This window comes from Vicugna pacos, chromosome 1 (assembly GCF_048564905.1).
Source record: "Vicugna pacos chromosome 1, VicPac4, whole genome shotgun sequence".
Classification (NCBI taxonomy): Eukaryota; Metazoa; Chordata; class Mammalia; order Artiodactyla; family Camelidae; genus Vicugna; species Vicugna pacos.
The window spans coordinates 3,555,365-3,575,313 of NC_132987.1; the positions used below are offsets into that span (position 1 = coordinate 3,555,365).

The following is a 19,949-nucleotide window of genomic DNA, read 5'->3' on the forward strand; positions in this document are numbered from 1 at the left end:
GACATAGAAAACAAACTATGGTTACCAAAGGGGAAAGGGTGGGGGAGGGATAAATTAGGAGTTTGATATTAACAGATACACATTACTACATAAAAATAGATAAACAACAAGGACCTACTGCATAGCACAGGGAACTACATTCAATTTCTTGTAACAACCAATAATGGAAAAGAAACTGAGTTGCTTTGCTGTACACATGAAACTAACATTGTAAATCAACTACACTTCAATAAAAACTAAACTAAACTAAAATAATAATGTTAAAAAAAAAGACAGTATTTCTCAACCTTTAATATGCACAAAAATTACCTGGGCATCTTTTTAATTTTTTAACTTTTTTAAATTGAGTTATAGTCATTTTACAATTTTGGGTCAAATTCCAGTGTAGAGCATCTGTTTTAAATGCAGGGTCTGATTCAGTCGTTCTGGAGTGGGCCCTGAGATTCTGCATTTTTAACAATCCCTTAAATTAGGATGCTGGTCCTCTGAAAACACTTTGAGTTAGTAAAAGATTAGGTTATATCTACTGAGGTGTGACATAACTGAGAATCTCTTTCTGATACTTTTTCAACTAGCCACCTAGAGCAATCGAAATCAGTGCTAATAGAAATAGAACACAAGGCATATACAGAATGTGACTGTAGAATCCTTGGGTCTCATTCCTTTTGTTTTCCCTCTTAGCTCTTTGCCTCTGAGTTATTACCTTCTGGAATCTGTTGTTACGGAGATAATTCATATGGCTAGCCGAATTTATTTTTAATTTTTCTGCCTGGAAGTTTACCCATTGTCCTCAATAACACCATGGTAATTTTTGTTTTTATTTTCTGGAATATAATGAGGTTTTTTGATCCTGCCAGATGTTCTTTTACTTTAGGAAAGTTTTTATCTAATTCCATACTTCCTCAATTAAAAGATTTTTTCACATTCAGTCTTAAACTGATTAAAAACTTGTAAGTAGCTTGTTTATTTAATAATTTATTATTTCTTTTTATTCCCCAAAAGCTATTTTGTTTTTTTATTTTTTAAATTTTATTTTATTGAGTTATAGTCAGTTTACAATGTTGTGTCAATTTCCAGTGCAGAGCACAATTTTTCAGTTATACATGAACATATATATATTCATTGTCACATTCTTTTTCACCGTGAGCTACCCAAGATCTTGTGTGTATTTCCCTGTGCTATACAGAATAATCTTGTCTTTCTATTCTATATATACCTGTCAGTATCTACAAATTTCGAACTTCCAGTCTGTCCCTTCCCACCCCACTCCCCCTCTGGCAACCACAAGTTTGTATTCTATGTCTATGAGTCTGTTTCTGTTTCGTATTTATGTTCATTTGTCTTTTTCCTTTTCATTTTTTTCCCCCAGAAGCTATTTTGAAATCAATGGTACATCTTGAAACTAATGATAGTTTGAGATCAAATACGTTTTACATTTATTTCAGTTCCTTTTGGTCTCTTTTCTTTTTCCCATGAAGTCCACGTAGTCCCATGCTGTTTCTCTGTTGTTTTCCATCACTATTACTCTCTTTCACCAGTTTTTCCCTCTACCCTCATCCTCTGCGATCTGTGAAATTTTTCCCCAAGCTGACAAAATGCTGATTGGAACCCAGGCAGGTGGGCTCTAAGTCCAAACTCAGTTTTCCACACGGCTGACTTACATCTAGCTGTTTCTAGTTTGGGTTTGGGTTTTGTAATGGTCTTATTCTCCTTCTGTGCCTTCCTTGGCCATGCATTTCACTGTCTCTTGCATTTTTTTGAGCTCTTTCTTTACAAAACCTGTTTTCTCTGATGCCTTAGAGTTTGGAGTCATTTTCTTCTGTTTCCTGAAATAATTCTTCATCTTTGTTTTGCATGTAACATAAATATTTCCTTGTTTATTGGAAGTGTTTTTGCATTAGACCCATACTGGTGCTATGGGTTTTCTGTGCAGCCTCTGAGTGTGTGTGTGGGGTGGCTGTTTGAGGTAGGAGTGTGAGGCGAGGGCAGTAAAGTTTGGATCCAACAGACGTTGGTCCTGTACATTTCACGTTCATGGTTCTCAGCTATTTTGTAGTTTATTGCTATTAAGAACAGACATTTTCCTCTCATTATACTTTTGGCTGCTTGTTACTACTTATAGAGAAGCTATTTATCTTTTTTTCTGGATTTATTTTGTCATCAGGAATCTCAACTAACTCAATTAATTTTCCATTGCTTCTTTTAGTTATGGTCCATCTGGACTAACAAGCATTTACGTATTTCTTATTATGTGTCATGATTCTTTGTCTTTATCTTTACAACATCTTTGTGAGGTGAGTGCTACTACTTGCCCATAAGACAGGAGAAGATAGTAATGTTAAATGTCTTACCCATGTTCACACAGCTAGGAAGGGATGAAATGTTGATTGGAACCCAGGTAAGTGGGATCTTAAATCATTCTACCATTTGCAAATTTTGATTATGTTATCTCTCAAATTTGTGCATTTTTAACAAATGCACAAATTTGTTTTCTTACTTAATTGTAATCATCGAAATAAAGTATGTGGAGTCACCTTCACTTTCTCATTTCTTCTACAACCTGCACCCTCTCCATGAAGGAGATGAACGGCGTGTCAGGAAAGCTGAGGTCTAGGGTAGCTCTGCATTAACCGGGCATGAGCTCTTGGGCAAGGTTTTAATAATCCCAAGCCTCAACTTTCTCATCAGTGAAGTGGCAATAAAAAAAAAAAAAGTAGATGTGTTTATGTGTTTAACTTTGGATATCACTGTGAGATTTAAATACAACCACTTTAATAAACTGCTTCAAGACCTAGACAGAGATACCATTATTACCACAATATCACACCCAGAGTACTTCTCCTCCAGGGGGCTGTCCGCTTGACTTGAACATCCTCAAGCCATCGAGTTGCCTAGAAATCTATTGTTACATTTTCTCTTCCACCTTCTATTCCTCAGTGCACGCACATGTGCAAACCACTACCCAACACAACCACGGTCACTTGCTCTTCTCCAAAGAACCATTCTTGTCCCGCATCCATGCCGCAGAGGCCTCTAGCTGCCTCCCTATTACCTGATATTCCATCTTTCTTTATTAAGAGAACCTCCATACCAATAGATGGATGGGGCAACCTGCTCAGCAATAAGAACATAGTTCCAAACCTCCTTTGTAGCAAAGGTTAGCTGATGAAATATACACAGAAAGTAGATGGCCCAGCAGAAGAGTAGGTCTTTGTGCACAGTAATTGTACCCATAATACTGATGAAGAAACTGAGGGTCAGAGCGGTAATACAGCTTGTCTCAAAACTTGAGGTCTCTCTGCCTGCAGAAATATGCTCTTTCCACTGCCCTACACTGCCTTTACAAAGATCTCTTCTATTCTTGGCTCTTCGTGTCCCTTAATGTCTTCCAAAATAACGATTAGCTAATCATGTTAAGGGAGAAGGCTCAGGGTGTCACCTGGGACCCTCAAATACTTTGGAATTTTACAACAGCCTTTCAGAGACTAAGTCTTGAATCACAGTATGCCCCCAAAGAGTGGCTTGAAGGATCAGAATTCAGGCAAGTCAGAGGAACCTAGGGCAGTACCATTGGGCACTGGAGATTGACAGGGGTGACAGATGCCCACAACTGTGACATGCACCACCAGCTGGCTCTTCCTTAGAAGCTGGCATGCATTTTGCTTGTATCTTAGGCTCCAGTTTTACTCAGTACCCACCTCCTCCTCCTCTGCAGAGAGGACCTGGATCTGAGATCCTACGAAATAGACAGGAACATCCTAAAAGCAGACTGCAATGCAATGAAAAGGACACATCTCAAGGGAGTTTCTGTCCTCTATTGTCAGAGCTAAAGGGTAGATATTCCAGGACTCAAAATTCTTCCCTTCTAAAAGGTGATTTGAACTTGGAGAAGGAAAATCACAACATCCAATAACATGAAAACAAGACCTAGGTTGTAAATCTCCTACTTCGTTACAGAAGGAGGCTGAGTACATGCTCTCTGAATACTTAGGAACAAGCATGTGCAGTCATGATTCAGGCGAATATTTACTGTGGCAAACTGTATTTTCACAGGCCTGTGACATAGCTAGCAGTGGCTTCCAATTTCACCAACACGTCCGAAGCTGATTTGAAACAGAAGTTAGTCTTTGAAATCTGTGAACAAGGCTTTTAGATGTTTTAACTTAAAATGTGCATACATAATTAATGATATGACCATTATATTAAGTATTTTCTCTGTTTTAACATATTAATAAGGATTCAGTGTGACAGCCATACAGCAGGTAGGGAACTCTGGGGAGATACTGTGGGATAATGCCAGCAAGTGCTACATCAAAACCATACATCCTGCCTCCAAAACTCAAAAACAAAAACAAAACAAAAACCATACGTCCTTATGTGTACAATGGATACTACTCAACCATAAAAAAATAATAAAATAATGCCATTTGCAGCAATATGGATGGACCCAGAGATTATCATTCAAAGTGAAGTAAGCCAGAAAGAGAAAGAAAAATACCATAGGGTATCACTCATATGTGGAATCTTTAAAAAAAAAAAAAAAAGACAAATGAACTTATTTACAAAACAGAAAGAGACTCACATAGAAAGCAAAACTTATGGTTACCAGGGGGGAAAGGGAGTAGGAAGGGATAAACTCAGAGTTCAGGATTTGCAGACACTAACTACTACATATAAAATAGATAAACAGCAAGTTTATACTGTATAGCTCAGGGAACTATATTCAGTGTCTTATAATAACCTATAATGAGAAAGAATATGAAACAAATATATGTGCACATGTATGACTGAACCATTATGCTGTGCACCAGAAATTGACACAACATTGGAAACTGACTATACTTCAATAAAAAAATTTTTAAGATAAACCATACATCCCGTAACCACCCATAGATGAGAGGAAAACAGAAATTTGCATTTGCTCCAAAGTTTCCAAATGAGTGAGTTGTGGATCTAGATTTAATATTTAAATTAAGCCACCCAAAGATTAGACAAAGGAGAACCAAACAACACAACTGACACCAGACCAATCATAGAACCTTCATCATCCAGTATTTCATGAATGGGGTCCCTGGTTCATTGGCAGAAACTGTTCAGAACCTTGCAGAATGGGGAACCACATGATTTGGGTATACATGGCATCCATATTTGTTTCTAAGGAGCTTCCTCAAAGCAATGGATTTCTTCTCCGAGTTTGTACAAGGCAGCTTGCTGTGGCATTGGACTCCTCAGAGAAGACAACTAATTGTCTCTCTCGCTTTGATTCTTAAGAAATCTCTGGGACTCTATTTATTCTATTCATAAAATATATCACGGCACGCAAATATCAGTACAAAGATCAAAAGATGTGTCTTGCCAATGAGAAAGTGAAGATTTTTTTCCTTTAAGATTTCCTTCAGAACTCTCAAAATAAATACCTCTTCCAAAATATCTATGCTGGCATTCCAGATTAACAACAAGAACAAAAATCAACTTCAGAAGGCACACTTAAATACTAAAGCCAAAATAAAAGTGCGGTATGAAGCACTACACCAAATTACAAAGATCTTGGTTAAGGAAAAAATACACCAGTTTGGAGATCCTAAGAAACAGTAACTCCCTCCTTCATTTTGATAGAACCTTGCACATAGAAGAAACTCAGAAATGTTTGTTAACGCCAGTTAAGTGCTGTTTTGAGGAAAGCTCAAAGATGTTAGTTCGCAGCTTGAAACAAAATAGCAATTCCCACCAACCATGAGTATTTCAAAGTTCTTGTTAGGCAATATCTGAATATATCCCCGTATCTAATGCCTTGTGGCTCAGGGTCCCTGCACCCACTGCAGTTTATTTGCGGGTTCCTGCATGGGGTGAGGGGCCCAAATGATAGCCTAAATGACCTCTACGTCAGTGGTTATCAAACTTCAGCTGCATCAGAATCTCCGGGGGGCTTGTTAACACACGCACTTCAGAGCCCGCCCCTCCCCGCCCCGGAGATCCGGGCTCAGTAGGTGCGGGGCGGGGCCCATTAATTCGCAGTTCTAACAAGGTCCCAGGGTACGGAGCTGCTTCTAGTCCTTGGACCACACTTTCGATAGCCCTGCTCCAAGGTCCTTTCCAATTGTAAAAACCCAGTCTCAACCCTTTGCAAAATTCCTTGAAGTCCGGGATACAGGGCGTCCTCCAGGCGCGAAATCATCAGAACGCACTCACGCCTAGGCACCTGTCCTCCTCCGCCCCCTTCAGGTCCCAAGGCCCCGCACGCCGCACTCACCGAGCTTTCCTGGGGTCTGGGGCCACTGAGAACCCCGCAGAGCCCCCAGCTGCCCGAGGGCTGCGGGAGCGCCGGGGCGCAGTGCCCGCGCACGGCCGGCCGGGGAGGAGCGCGGAGCCGGGAGGCGGCCGGGAAGCCGCAGGTGGTACCCGGCGCGCAGCGCCCGCGCGGCTCTTTAAAGCCGGCGCTGACCCTTGACCTCAGCTTGCCGGCTGACGAGGAGCTCCCCCCGCGTTTCGTGGCGTGTCCGGAGACGCTCCAGCTGTTGGCTCCGACGAGCCGCTTCGGGGGAAGACGGGGGCTGCCAGAAAAGAACTTGCGAAGGCGGTTTCTCAGAAACCTAGGGCAACCTTTATCTGCTGGCCGCTGAGTTGAGGCCACCGCTGCTACTGGGCTGAGGACTGGCCGGCCATTCGGCTCCAGCGGGCTCCTCAGCGGTTTCCTCCGCTACCCGCAGAGAACCAGAGGACAGTCTCGAGGGCGGGGGCTGGGGGGAGGACAGGGCGATGTCCCGAAGCGGAGGTCGGAGAGGGACCAGAGAGCGCACCTGTACAGGTCGCAGGAGCTGCCCTGCAGCGCCCGGAACGGGAGCCAGGGAAGTGGGGCACGGGCATCAAAAATGAAGTTCTGATTTCTCACAGAGATGACAATGAAGAACTTGAAGGCTTTTTTTTTTTTAACTGTAGGTAAATTACACCACAACCAAACAACTTAAGAAACCTAATGACAGTAGTGGATATAATAAATCAAATTCAAAACAATCTGAGACCATACTGATGTTAAAAATTGTAAATAAATCAATGGAAAGAAAGAGCAAAAGACCTTCTTTATCGCAGAATGCCAACTAATAAATGTACAAGGAATGATAAAGTTAAAACAGCAACATTTTCGAAGCTATCATAACTGGGCAAAAGAGGCATTAAAATTTTTGATGAAAAGTTGCTGGAGAACAAGATTTTTATACAGATTACTTTTTTAAACTGAAGTATAGTTGAGTTATAATGTTCTGTCAGTTTCTGGTCTATAGCATAGTGATTCAGTTACACGTAGATATTCTTTTTCGGGTTCTTTTTCATTGTAAGTTATTTTAAGATGTTAAATGTAGTTCCCTGTGCTATACAGTAGGAATTTGTTGTTTATCTAGAGTGGCTTTTTTTTAATGTTTGTTTGTTTGTTTGTTTCTCATGGACATGGACCCACAGTTGGGATTTTATAGGTAAACATGTTCCCAGCTTGTGCAGTTGGATTCAATCTTTTATTTGTTTTAGTCTATTGCTGTAGCCTGCTTGCTTCTCGGCTGTCCACGAAGAGACATGGGGAAATTACTTACACTGATGGAAGTTTATTAAAAGGCCAAGAGGAAACGAGAGGTGGGAGCCCCGCCTTGCTCAGCAAGGACCTCTGGGGCACTAGGCTTCTTGATTCTGGAACTGCTCCTTAAGTTAATCAGGAAGTTTCCAGGTGTATCTGAGGAAGAATGTGGTTGGAAGGATGGAAAGAGGGAAGTTGTACGAGGGCTGTCGGGACCTTTTCCTTTGACTATTATTTTTCTAACCAAGGGAACACAAATATGTGTGAACTTGCAACTGGTTTTCTTTTTGCTTTTTACTAATAAGGAGGAAATGGTTTTCCCCAGAAGACAGTGTATTTGCTCTAAGCTAAAGGTGACCTAGACTTCTGGAATCTATTTAAAACAGTCAGGAAGCCAAGGGGTTCTGCACAGAACACCCTCAAATGCTCAATTTGAACACAGTTCTGTTCAGTTTGGGGGGGAGGTCTCCTCCTGGTCCTCAAGGGTCAGCACCCCCAAACCTGCCTGACCTGGTTCCTCCCTCTTAAGGTTTTCCTCTCATGTGTGTGTGTGTGTTGAGGGGTGGGAGGTGTGCTGAGTATCCATGGTCCCTGGCAGCGCCCACAGACCCGTTCTGATTGTCAAACTTGGCCCCGCTCAGTAGTCCCCCAAGAGATGTCATGAGAACAGAGACCACAACCCAACAAAAGCAAAATGGCGGGGGGAGGTGGGCGGCCGCGCTCCTGGTACACCACCACCTAGTATCATTTCTGGAACGTAATCAGAAAAAAACTTGAGATGCCAAGGAATGGTTTCCCCACTTGAGGTGCACGCCACACCCCACCCCAAGACTCAACCTTTAACATCAGCGGGTCTCAGGTCCTGTCCGGGCAAGGGTCAGAGCGTGGAGCCTCAGGGACCAAATACTGTTGCAGTTCCCATTTGTGCCGGGGCCTCGGGGGGAGCTGTGCTCACGCTGTGTCCAGACATCCCCAGCTGACAGAGATGAGTTAGTTGAGTCGTTCTTTTCCAACCACGAGTGAAATCCCCAGGGAGGGAAGGAGGCTGACTTCACTTCAGGAGAAGGGTAGGGTTCTCCCCTTCCAATTACAGCAGCAGCATTTAAATAATGTCAGCACAACAGGAAGCTGGCTTTTTGGAGTAACTTTTCTGGAAAGTATTATTGTGGGAATGTTTTTTACAATTGAGATTTCACATTCATACAGTCATATAAAAGTGGCTTTGGGGATTGACAGCCTTTTCCAGAGAACTCAACCCTTCTTTTTCCTTTCTTCTGTTTGTAAAATTCAAACAAGTCTTTTCCCTAAAGAAATTATAATGCAAAAGCTGTCCTCTACTGAGAATTACATTTACTCTACTAAGGATGCATAAATTTGTTTCATAAAATAAGAGGTGTTTTTTTTTCCTTTTTTGTTTTTAATTGAAATATAGTCAATTTACAATGTGGTGTCAACTTCTGGTGTACAACATAATGTTTCAGTCATACATATACATACATATATTCCTTTTCATACTCTTTTTCATTATAGGTTACTACAAGATACTGAACATAGTTCCCTGCGCTATGCAGAAGAAACTTGTTTAAGGAGTTTTAAGCTGAACTTTTGAAGGAATTTAAGATACTAAAACCACCACATTTTCAATTTCTTCACACAGAAAATAGATTAATTGGACTTACATTTATCTGGCTTTGGTATTGAATAAAAGAAAAGAAATCCAGAATTTCAAAATTGTGGTAAGGATATTCAGTGTTTTCCCAGAATTCATTGTTAGTTACATTTCTTTTTCATTAGCCCAGCCACTACAGTCTGCGGTTTCTGCAACTGTTTTAAGTAAGGAGATAACTATTAGACTGAGTATAGCAACTGTGCTCTACTCTGCACTTTTTAATTCTCACAGAGAAATACTATTTCCAAAACTGTGGAACCCATACTATAAGAAGGACACAGGATGATCTGCGGCCAGAGATGATTTAAATGAAGTGATGGAATTTCTCCCTGGCACAATCAGAATTATTAAAAGAAGCAGGGTGGAAAGTAAGCACTTCTCTCACCAACTGACCTTGTATCACTCTATCGTGCCTGTACACCAGTAGGTAAAATAATCGGTAAATAAAATGCATTATTGATAATGAACTTTCTTGTTTCTGTATGAAACTATATTGGAATCTGCTATACCTTCTTTTCTCTATGTGAAGCCATACTGAGAACAAGGGGGGATTGAAACATAGGAAAAACAGCCTGATGATCATGGATTTCTGCTCCTGATTCAAAGTGGGCAAGAAGGAGAATTTTGCCCCGAGTTTCTCAGCCTGTCAGATTTTCAAAGATCAACCAAACTAGGAGCCCAGGCACTAGGGGTAGAAATCAGCTTCATCGTGGAAGGTACTGAGGCAAAGCCCAGGCAACATATTGATGTAGATGAAACTCGTCTTTGATGTCCCATAATCATTGTCCTTTGCATCCTTTCAGGCCCCAGCCCTCCCCCGATATGTCATCCCCAATGTTCACCCTAGTGCTGTCGAGGGTCAGAGCTGTTGACCTCCAGTCAAGAGTCAAGTGGAGGGACCTTCAGGAGGACAAAGTACGCCTCTCCTGTAGTACAAACTCCCCCGACTCCCTCTACAAGCATCCTTGGACTTGCAGCTAGGACGCAAGCCCAGGAGAACAAGGAGGAAGAGAGGGATGCTGAGCTATAGCTGAGCACAGAGCACAGAGCAGCAGGCCGGCCTCAAGTGTCCAGCTGGAGTCTGAACTTTGGACTGCTTACCAGTCCTCCTGGAAGAGAAGTCTGATTTGAAACTCACCTCGTGAAAAAACGCAATGGGTCCCCAATCTCCCAGGACAGAGTTCAACATAGAACAAGGGAGAGAAGTTCTTTACCGATCTCGATGCTGTCTGCTTTTCTAACATACACCCAGATCAAAGCTACCTTGCTGAGGCCCGCACATACCATTCCATCCATACCTTCATGCTTTTGCAATTGCTATTTCCATTTGCCCGTCTAGTAAAATTCTAGTGAGCCTCAAAGAGTCCCTGCGATGTTACCTCCTCTATGAAGCCTCTTCCCATCATCACCTCCACTCAGTGTCCGTTATCCCAGCCTCTACCACAGTCTATACAGACAGGAACAGAGATACAGACACCCATGCAAATCACAGTATCAACACTGGAACCATTACTTTTCCTGCCTATACTGGACATCAATCGTCCAGTATAAGATTCTTAGAACATTCCCTTCCTCTCTCCTGGGAACTTATTTTTCTACCTGTGTGATTCCGAAGAGAATTGCCATTTTTTCAGGGTACCACCTCCCTAGCCTAGTTCTTGATGTGGGGACGACCCTGATCCCCAGTTTGACCATTCAGCCCTGGACTCTTGGGTTCAGAGACTGAGCCTCCATTCCTCAGCAGATAAATGTGAGTCTGAAGGCTGATGGAAGCCACATTCCAGGCACTGTGAATGAAGACTATTAAAGACTAGAGTTGATCTGCAGAGAAGAGAAAGGAAGAGCCTTCTGGGGGCGTTAAAGTTCCATGTTGCACCATCTTTAAACGTCTTCCTTCCCACAACGTGTGCCCATTGGCCAGGAAATACCCATTCTTGACCAAAACTAGTTAGTCACGTTTCATTCAATTAAAGAAGCTTGGCTAATATAATGACTGTTTCACCCTCTTCATCTTGAATGCATTTGATGGCAGAAACCATCTTTTACTCATTTTGGTATCTCAGAACTGTCCTGAATGTCGGTGACGTGATATCATGTACACACGAACACTGTGTGGAGAGAAGCGAAGCAGTTCTCTGTTTATTGATTCTTGGAAAAGGGTTTATATAGGACATGCACGATGCCTCACGTATCATCTAAGTTGTGACAATGTTAATAATCTTAATCTATTTAGGTCCCCAAGTTCCTGCAGTAAGCACAGGATGTTACATGATCAAGGACAGATTGTTTTCAAGTTTGTCACAAAACTTCGTTAAGTAGGCCATTTCTTATCCAGCCTGGATACGTGACATTCCTCACAGCTTGTTTATCAGTTCAGCCCATGGCTTATTCTCTAGAGCCTTCAGCCGGGGGCCTACACTGAAGTAACCTGGGAATAAAAGGCACCGCTGTAGGAAAAACCAATAGTGATGTTCTCTGTCTCCGTTTGAAATAAAGAGTTCATCACAGGAAACTCCAGCAGGTCTCAGATCCCATTCAATGGATGGTGCTGTGTATGTTAAGTACACACCATGTGTAATGTTCAACAACCACTGCTAAGCAGGTGGGCAATTCCTCGGAATGTCAAGTCCGCAGGGAGGATTTTCAGGAGTAGGTCAAATTCCATTCAGATTGCAAAAAATATGCAATCCCCAAGCCCGGTACTATTGGGATGTTAAAACTGGTGATGTCATCAACGACTGAGGTCAATTTACCAGGAAAGTTAAATCTTAGAGGAGCTGCTGTACTCTGGTGAGTGTGGGACCTCAATTTTCCTGCTTTTATTTTATTAGGTTACTAAAGAGATCAAGTTTAGATCATATATTCTCAAATTGATTTGACATCAAAATCAATTGAGGGTTTTAAAAATATGTATTTATAGACCCCACCAAACACCTGTTGAATCAGAATCCCTGGTGTTGCTGCCAAGAGTTTGGATATTTTAAGGCTCCAAAATTGACTCTTTTGACTGGACATGTTTGAGTATTACTAGTCCAAAGAATTGATTCACACACTCAAATGCACAATCCCCTGCTTCACAAACCACGATGCCCATTCAGTTTGCCCTTGTGATGAGCAGGACTTCTCCTTGACCTAAGTTTGTTTGGCCTCCATCCACTCATCCTAACTACCAGATTTAGAGAGTCCAAATTATTAACTACGGCTGCTGAAGGAATAAGGCAAGAGGAAATAAAACTATCGTATGGTCTGTGTAGCTCCTGCCCAGATGGAGGTCATAAGTTAGTGGGGTGAGGAACAGAGGAGTAAAATGTCTAGACAAACAACAGCAAGACATCATGATACAGCTTGGTAGAGTCAACACCAGACTTCTACAAGATTACGATGGAAGTAATCATCATCCCACTTGTGGAGATCAAAGAAGGATGCAGCGAGGAGACACCACAAGATCAAGGCTCTGAAGAATATGTAGAATTTTGCCAGGTGGAGGAAGAGATGGATCTAGGCAGAGTCTCAGCAGTACCCTGGTTTCACTATGGGGACTTAAAATGGGCAAATGATCTCTCTTTCCTGGCTCTCAGTATCATCATCCCTAGAGTTAGGGAAGTCCAAAAATAAGAGTAGTTTCTCCAAGCTGGTGAATATTCAGTGTGGTATCTTTTTCTCATAAGTGAAGGTGGATGTAAAGATTAGCAAAGCCCACTGGCCAGATCTCTGTGTTGTGTCCTCCTCAATAACCATCTCCCTTCTGCTTCCTACTTGCACTTGTTAACATCCTCCTTCACTTCAGCACGTGCTCAGAATAAATCCAATTTCCTAACTTTGCAGGATATTTGTCAACAATAAAATCTGAGGTCAAGTAGTTTCATTTGTTTAGAAAGTGCCTTATCCTCAACAGATGTGTGCATCCACACTCTACAAGGAGGAGCTGCACCTAGAAGGCTGCAAAAAACAGTGCTGTGTAGGTATTCATCACAGCGTCTCTCACTTTTTGATGGGAAATTACATACGCAGGGTTTTGTTTTTGTGCTTGTGTTTGTTTCATACACATAGGAAGTAAAATACTGGTCCATCTAGTTCAACAGCAGGTTCTCCACCAGACTCTAAGATTCTGAGATCAAGAACTGCTTATTCTGTTCAGCGCTGGTTCCTCAGGAGCCCAGAGAATTACCCAGCTTAGGCAGTACTCAATAAATAATGTGTAAATAAAACTGTAATAGAATGACTCAGAGAAATTATAGGGATTTCCTCTGTTTACAAAGGCTGCTATACAGTTACCCTACAGTTTGACTTCATCCACCTATTGTTCTCCTCCAGATCATTCCTGTCTGGGAGTTGGATTTAATACTGCTTTCCAGGTTACAGGCTCATTTCCATTTCTACAGCTCATACGTTGTTCATCTATCACTGTGATAAGTATGCATGACCAGTGGGATGGTTCGAGTTGTCTCTGCTTCAGTCTATGAGAAAGGTGGGTTTGACCCCAAGCTTTGGGTTCATATTAGGTCTCCTTTACATGTCTCCATACTCTCCTTAGACCAGTGGTGACCTACACACACGACAAACCATTAATGGAGTGAAGAAATATGCCCCCTCACTCTAGTGAGAGGATTCAGCAAGTCACAAGGCAAAAGGCATGGATACATCTCACAAGAAATGAGAATAATGATTCAAATCTACCGTAGCCCACACAGATGACTAAACTGAAGATCTCCCTTTAAGTATATGAGGTCTATGTCATGAACTGCTAGCTTCAGGGTTACATTTAATACTCCAACTAATAGGGATCCTGTTTGTTTACATGCCTGACTACAGTTGATACTATGAGTGCTTTGTTAATTTTGGTTTTGGGTTTTTGCCAGTCTCTTAGGTGAAAAAAAAATCAAAGTTGTTTAATTGCACTTACATATATAATAGTGATGTTTAGCATCTTTATATTTGTTTTATGGTCATTTGTTTATACCTCCTCTGGTTTGAATTGCCTATTTCCTCTCACTACTTAATTTTTTTAACATTTTTTATTGAGTTATAATCATTTTACAATGTTGTGTCAAATTTCAGTGTAGGGCACAATTTTTCAGTTATACATGAACATATATATAATCGTCACATTTTTTTCTCTGTGAGCTACCATAAGATCTTGTATATAGTTCCCTGTGCGATACAGTATAATCTTGTTTATCTATTCTACAATTTTGAAATCCCAAACTGTCCCTTCCCACTCCCCTCCCCCTTGGCAACCACAAGTTTGTATTCTATGTCTATGAGTGTATTTCTGTTCTGTATTTATGTTTTGTTTGCTTTTTGTTTTTTAGATTCCACATATGAATGATCTCATATGGTATTTTTCTTTCTCTTTCTGGTTTACTTCACTTAGAATGACATTCTCCAGGAGCATCCATGTTGCTGCAAATGGTGTTATGTTGTCGGGTTTTATGGCTGAATAGTATTCCATTGTAAAAATATACCACTTCTTCTTTAACCACTCATCTGTTGATGGACATTAGGCTATTTCTGTGTCTTGGCTATTGTAAATAGCACTGCTATGAACATTGGGGTGCAGGTGTCTTTTTGAAGTAGGGTTCCTTCTGGATATATGCCCAGGAGTGGGATTCCTGGGTCATACAGTAAGTCTATTCCTAGTCTTTGGAGGAATCTCCATAGTGTTTTCCACAGTGGCTGCACCAAACTGCATTCCCACCAGCAGTGTAGGAGGGTTCACTTTTCTCCACAAGCTTTCCAGCATTTGTCGTTTGTGGATTTTTGAATGATGGCCATTCTGACTGGTGTGAGGTGGTAACTCATTGCAGTTTTGATTTGCATTTCTCTGATAATTAGTGATACTGAGCATTTTTTCATGTGCCTATTGATCATTTGTATTTCTTCCTTGGAGAATTGCTTGTTTAGGTCTTCTGCCCATTTTTGGATTGGGTTGTTTGTTTTTTTCCTATTAAGTCATATGAGCTGCTTATATATTCTGGAGATCAAACCTTTGTCAGTTTCATTTGCAAAAATTTTCTCCCATTCCGTAGGTTGTCTTTTTGTTTTACTTATGGTTTCCTTTGCTGTGCAGAAGCTTGTAAGTTTCATTAGGTCCCATTTGCTTATTCTTGCTTTTATTTCTATTGCTTGGGTAGACTGTTCTAGGAGAATATTTTTGAGATATATGTCAGATAATGTTTTGCCTATATTTCCTTCTAGGAGCTTTCTGGTGTCTTGTCTTATGTTTAAGTCTTTGATCTATTTTGAATTGATTTTTGTGTATGTTGTAATGGAGTGTTCTAGCTTTGCTGATTTACATGCTGCTGTCCAGTTTTCCCAACACCATTTGCTGAAGAGACTGTCTTTATTCCATTGTATATTCTTGCCTCCTTTGTCGAAGATTTGTTGACCAAAAATGTGTGGGTTCATGTCTGAGCTCTCTGTTCTGTTCCATTGGTCTAGATGTCTGTTTTTGTACCAATACCATGCTGTCTTGATGACTGTAGCTCTATAGTATTGTCTGAAGTCTGGCAGAGTTATTCCTCCAGCCTCTTTCTTTTTCTTCAGTAATGATTTGGCAATTCTAGGTCTTTTGTCCTCTCACTACTTAATTTTTAATTAGATATTTTTCTAACTCATTTGTATGGAGTTCCTTGTGTGTTATAAATATAAGTAATATATTAAAGGGGTTCAAGTCATACAAAGATTGTTCTTTGAACACACTGGAGTTCTATTAGAAATCAATATTAGAATGACAGTATCTTTCCCTTTAATCTATTAATTTATCTTTATTTTCTAATATTGAACTATCTTTGCATTCCTGGGTAAAATGAACACTGTTCAAATTACATTATTCTCTTATTTTTATTCTATTCTCTTCTTGTCTAATTCTTATATTTGATATCAGTATTCTCTTAGCTAAATAGAATTAGTTGGATAGTTTATAATCTTTGTCTATGTTCTGAAATAGTTGATATCAAATAGGATATTTCAAAGGATAATTAATCTCTTGAAAAATTGGTAGAATTTCTCTGTAAAACTGTTTGGACATGGGGGCATATTATTTAGGAGTGGTGTTTGTTAGGTCCTTGATTTCTATAAGGTTTTCCTACTTTTCAGGCAGTTTTGATATTTTATATTTTTCTATACAATTTTACTTTTAGCCTGAGTTTTAGGATAATTTGCATAAGATTTTATGTAACACCCTTATTACTTAACTTCCTTTATATCAATACAAAAATAATAATAATAGCTAATATTTATATGGCTATTTTCCTAAGCAGGTTTGCATATATTCCTTATGTAAGTTATTTGTGCCTTCTGTTTTTCTTCTACAGACTTTTCAAAATATTTTCTACTTATTGGTGTTTTTAAAGAAGTACATATGATTTATTGATCAAATATCCTTTTTTTATTTTTGTAATTTTTGCTTCAATTTTATTATTTCCTTCATTTTATTGTTTTCAGTTTATTGATATCAAAACATATTTTTCTATCTTTTAAAAATTAATTTACCTAAAACTACAGACATTTCCCTCTGACTACTGCTCCAGTTCAACAAAAAAGTTTTTTTGTGTATTCTTCTCATTTTCATTCATGTCTAAATACTGTCTAACTTCCATTTAAATTTCCTTTTTAACCTGAGTTAAAGTATTTTCTTTCCATTTTTCCACTTGTACTTATTACTTTTGTAATAAGAAATCATTGGACTATGACTTGTTTGATACAAGTGGTTTAGAATTCATCAAGATTTCTTTTGTCACTGTATTAACATTTTAGTTGTTTTCCCAATTTCTATTCCACCCCTACCTCACTGTATCCCATTCATGAAATGTGGGTGAAACTGACCTCACCTCTACTCCAGGAATAGGCTTTGATTTGCCTAAGACAATCAGGGTAATCTCCCCTTGTCACTATAGTGGTTCAGGTAATCCTAAACTAATCTAGTCAGTGTCTGATCTTCCTGTGAACATATGAATTTGTTCAAGATTTATATTCCCTCTGTCTAGGTAATCCCCAGACCTTGAAGTTAAAATGATTCCAAGCTGGTGATACTATCTGATACCCAGCAGAAGCAAATACAAATTCTTCCTGAATTTGGAATGAGAATAGAAATATTAATTAATTATTAAGTATGCATGCTATGTTTTTAAGAGTAATGACTAAAACAGTAGAGAGTGCATAATTTCCAAACCAGTAGGAGGGAATAAATGAAATTTTTAAAAAAGGATTATTGTACCATAGGAGCAGTACAAACAACTTTCTTTATAGACAATGTAGGATATAATACATTTATTGCATTAACCCAGGTTATCTCTAAAGGTGTAAATATAATGTTTAAGAAGATGGACTCTGGAATCCACTTAGGTTCAAATCCTACTCTCAGTACTTATTAGCTGTATGATCTCAAGAAATTCATGTATCTTTCCTGTTCCTCAGCTTTCTCATCTGTAAATTAGAGGTTATAACAGTACATGTCTTATAGAGGAGTCATAAGACTTACAGAGTGTCATAGACATTTATAGAGTGTCTTATGAGTTAATAAATATAAAATTCTTGGAACAGAAACCAGTATAGAGTAAACACAAAAAAATGCTACTAAGATTTGTGTTTAGAAAGGGGAAAAAAATTGTTTGCTTGTTTATACCTATCTCTGGAAGATTCACAATTAACTGATAAGAATGGTTGCATTCACAAGGAATCATATTCAATTTCTTGTAATAAGGTGTAATGGAAAAGAATCCAAAAAATATATATACATATATACACACACACGTACATATGTATATGTATACCTGAATCACTTTGATATACACTTGAAACTAACATCGTAAATCAACTACACCTCAATAAAAAAATAAAATTAAAAAAAAAGAATGATTGCCTTCAAGGAATTGCCTTCAAGAACTGTAAACCTTCTATTCCTTTTGATTTTGATCCATGTACAGTTATTATCTATTTTTAAATTAATTTGGAAATATAGAGATAATGTATATTTTAAAATATATTTTAAATACATTATAAATTTTAAAAGATCACTGATATATTAGAATAGGCTAACTGCTATAACAAATAGACCCAACCAACAGAAATTTATATACCGTTCAAGTGTCCTAAGTCACCATACCAATTCCTCCTGCTTTTCCTCTACCTTACTTACAGCTTTGTAATAGGTCCTTTTAGTACCCTCTCTTCAAATTACCCAGCTGGAGTCTTCCATCTAGGACTAAGATTAGGGAAACCAATCAACTTGAGGGGTAATGGAGGTGCCCAGTCAGATGTGTCCTTTTTACCACTTCCTTCACATGAGTCCCATGTGGAGCATCCATCCTCTGGGGTCTCTGGTGGTTAAAAGGACATTCCCCAGGCTTTTGGCTTAGTCATGATTTGCAGCTTTTCCCAGCTGTTTTTCCCTCAAAAGCATAACATTGAACAATCACTCAGAAAAGCATTTTAAGATTGCAAATGGGAGAAAGGAGGCCAAGATGGTGGAGTAGAAGGATGCTCGTAGCTCACCCTCTCCCACAAATACACCAAGACTCACATCCACAGACCCACTCAGCCATCCAGAGCACCTGCGGAACTCCAACAGAACATAGTCCTCTTCAAAAGAAAGAGATGCCAAACATCTGGTAGGAGAAAAGGAAAAAGGAGAGAAGAAAAGGCAAAACAGTGCTGGATGGTCCCGTGGGGAGGGAGGGGCAAAGGAGGACTGGCACTGGTTTGCTGGGTCTCCCCTCTCCAACCAAGAGGCCAGTGGGATGGAGGAGGAGCGTCCGAGTCTTGGATCTGTACAAAGCAGCCCTTGACCAACAGAACTAAGTTAAACAGGCACAGAGGGTCCCCGTGACACCAAGCCCGAGAGGCGGGCTGGCAGCTGGTGCCAGGACAGGCTGCCTGTGGGCGGAGGACGGGGGCGACTGCACGGAGGCAGCCCCAGGGGACTGCAAGGGGCTGTGCACCATGGCTGTGGGTGCACAGGGCAGAACCTGGGCCCTCCATAAAACAGCACAGCTGATGTGCCCTAGGGAGAAGGGTGCATACCCACATCTCTGAAAACCCACCGAAAGTTTTCGGGGGAAGAGAGGCGGGGCTCAGGCACAGCCGCCATATCCTCGGGCGCTTAGCACCCAGGCAGGGGTGGGGGGTGAAACCTGCATCCACACCTAAGGGCTCAGCAGCCTCAAAGGCCAGACAGAGACTTATCCACAGCCTGAGGTAGATAGGATCCTTCTGTCCTAGTCCCTCACAGAACTTACTCCACCAAGACAAACAAGGAGCTGGATTCTGGCCCAGAGCAGGGATGGGGCGGTTCCTCAGCTTCCCTGAGCCCGCCTGCGGAGCACCAACCCAAGGCGGAGCGCGCCACCGCACTGAGCAGAGGAGCGACCAGTGGCGGGAGAGGGCGGGCGGCCCCCCACCTTGCGGGCAGGAACGTAGCCCCTGACCCCGGTGCTGGGAGGGGGTGCGAGCCGCCCTCCTACCTGGCCAGTCTGCAGCATCTGACTGCATGATTGGGAGGGGCAGTGACCCGCCCCCCATAACAAAGGAGAGCTGCACCTGACCTAGTGTTGGGAGGGGGCACGATCTGCTTGCCAACAGGCACTGGGAGCAGCACAGACAAAGGCACGAACGGAGGGCCTCTGGAACCAGCAAGCTGAGTTCCCGAAACAGGGTGAAGACAGAAAGACTTCGCATTAAGAGCACATAGTCTCTAGAAGAACACCACCCCCCCCTTTT

The 19,949-nt window shown here is 40.8% G+C and overlaps 1 protein-coding gene across 1 annotated transcript in view; it reads right to left on the reverse strand.

The window, feature by feature from the left end:
• Positions 1 to 6,420, reverse strand: part of COL6A5 (collagen type VI alpha 5 chain) — a 112,305-nt gene extending 105,885 nt beyond the window's left edge. Inside the window, exon 1 of the mRNA XM_072971325.1 lies at positions 6,251 to 6,420. The gene's annotated coding sequence lies outside the window, so the exon portion shown is untranslated. The remainder of the gene's footprint in view (positions 1 to 6,250) is intronic.
• Positions 6,421 to 19,949: the final 13,529 nt, after the last annotated feature.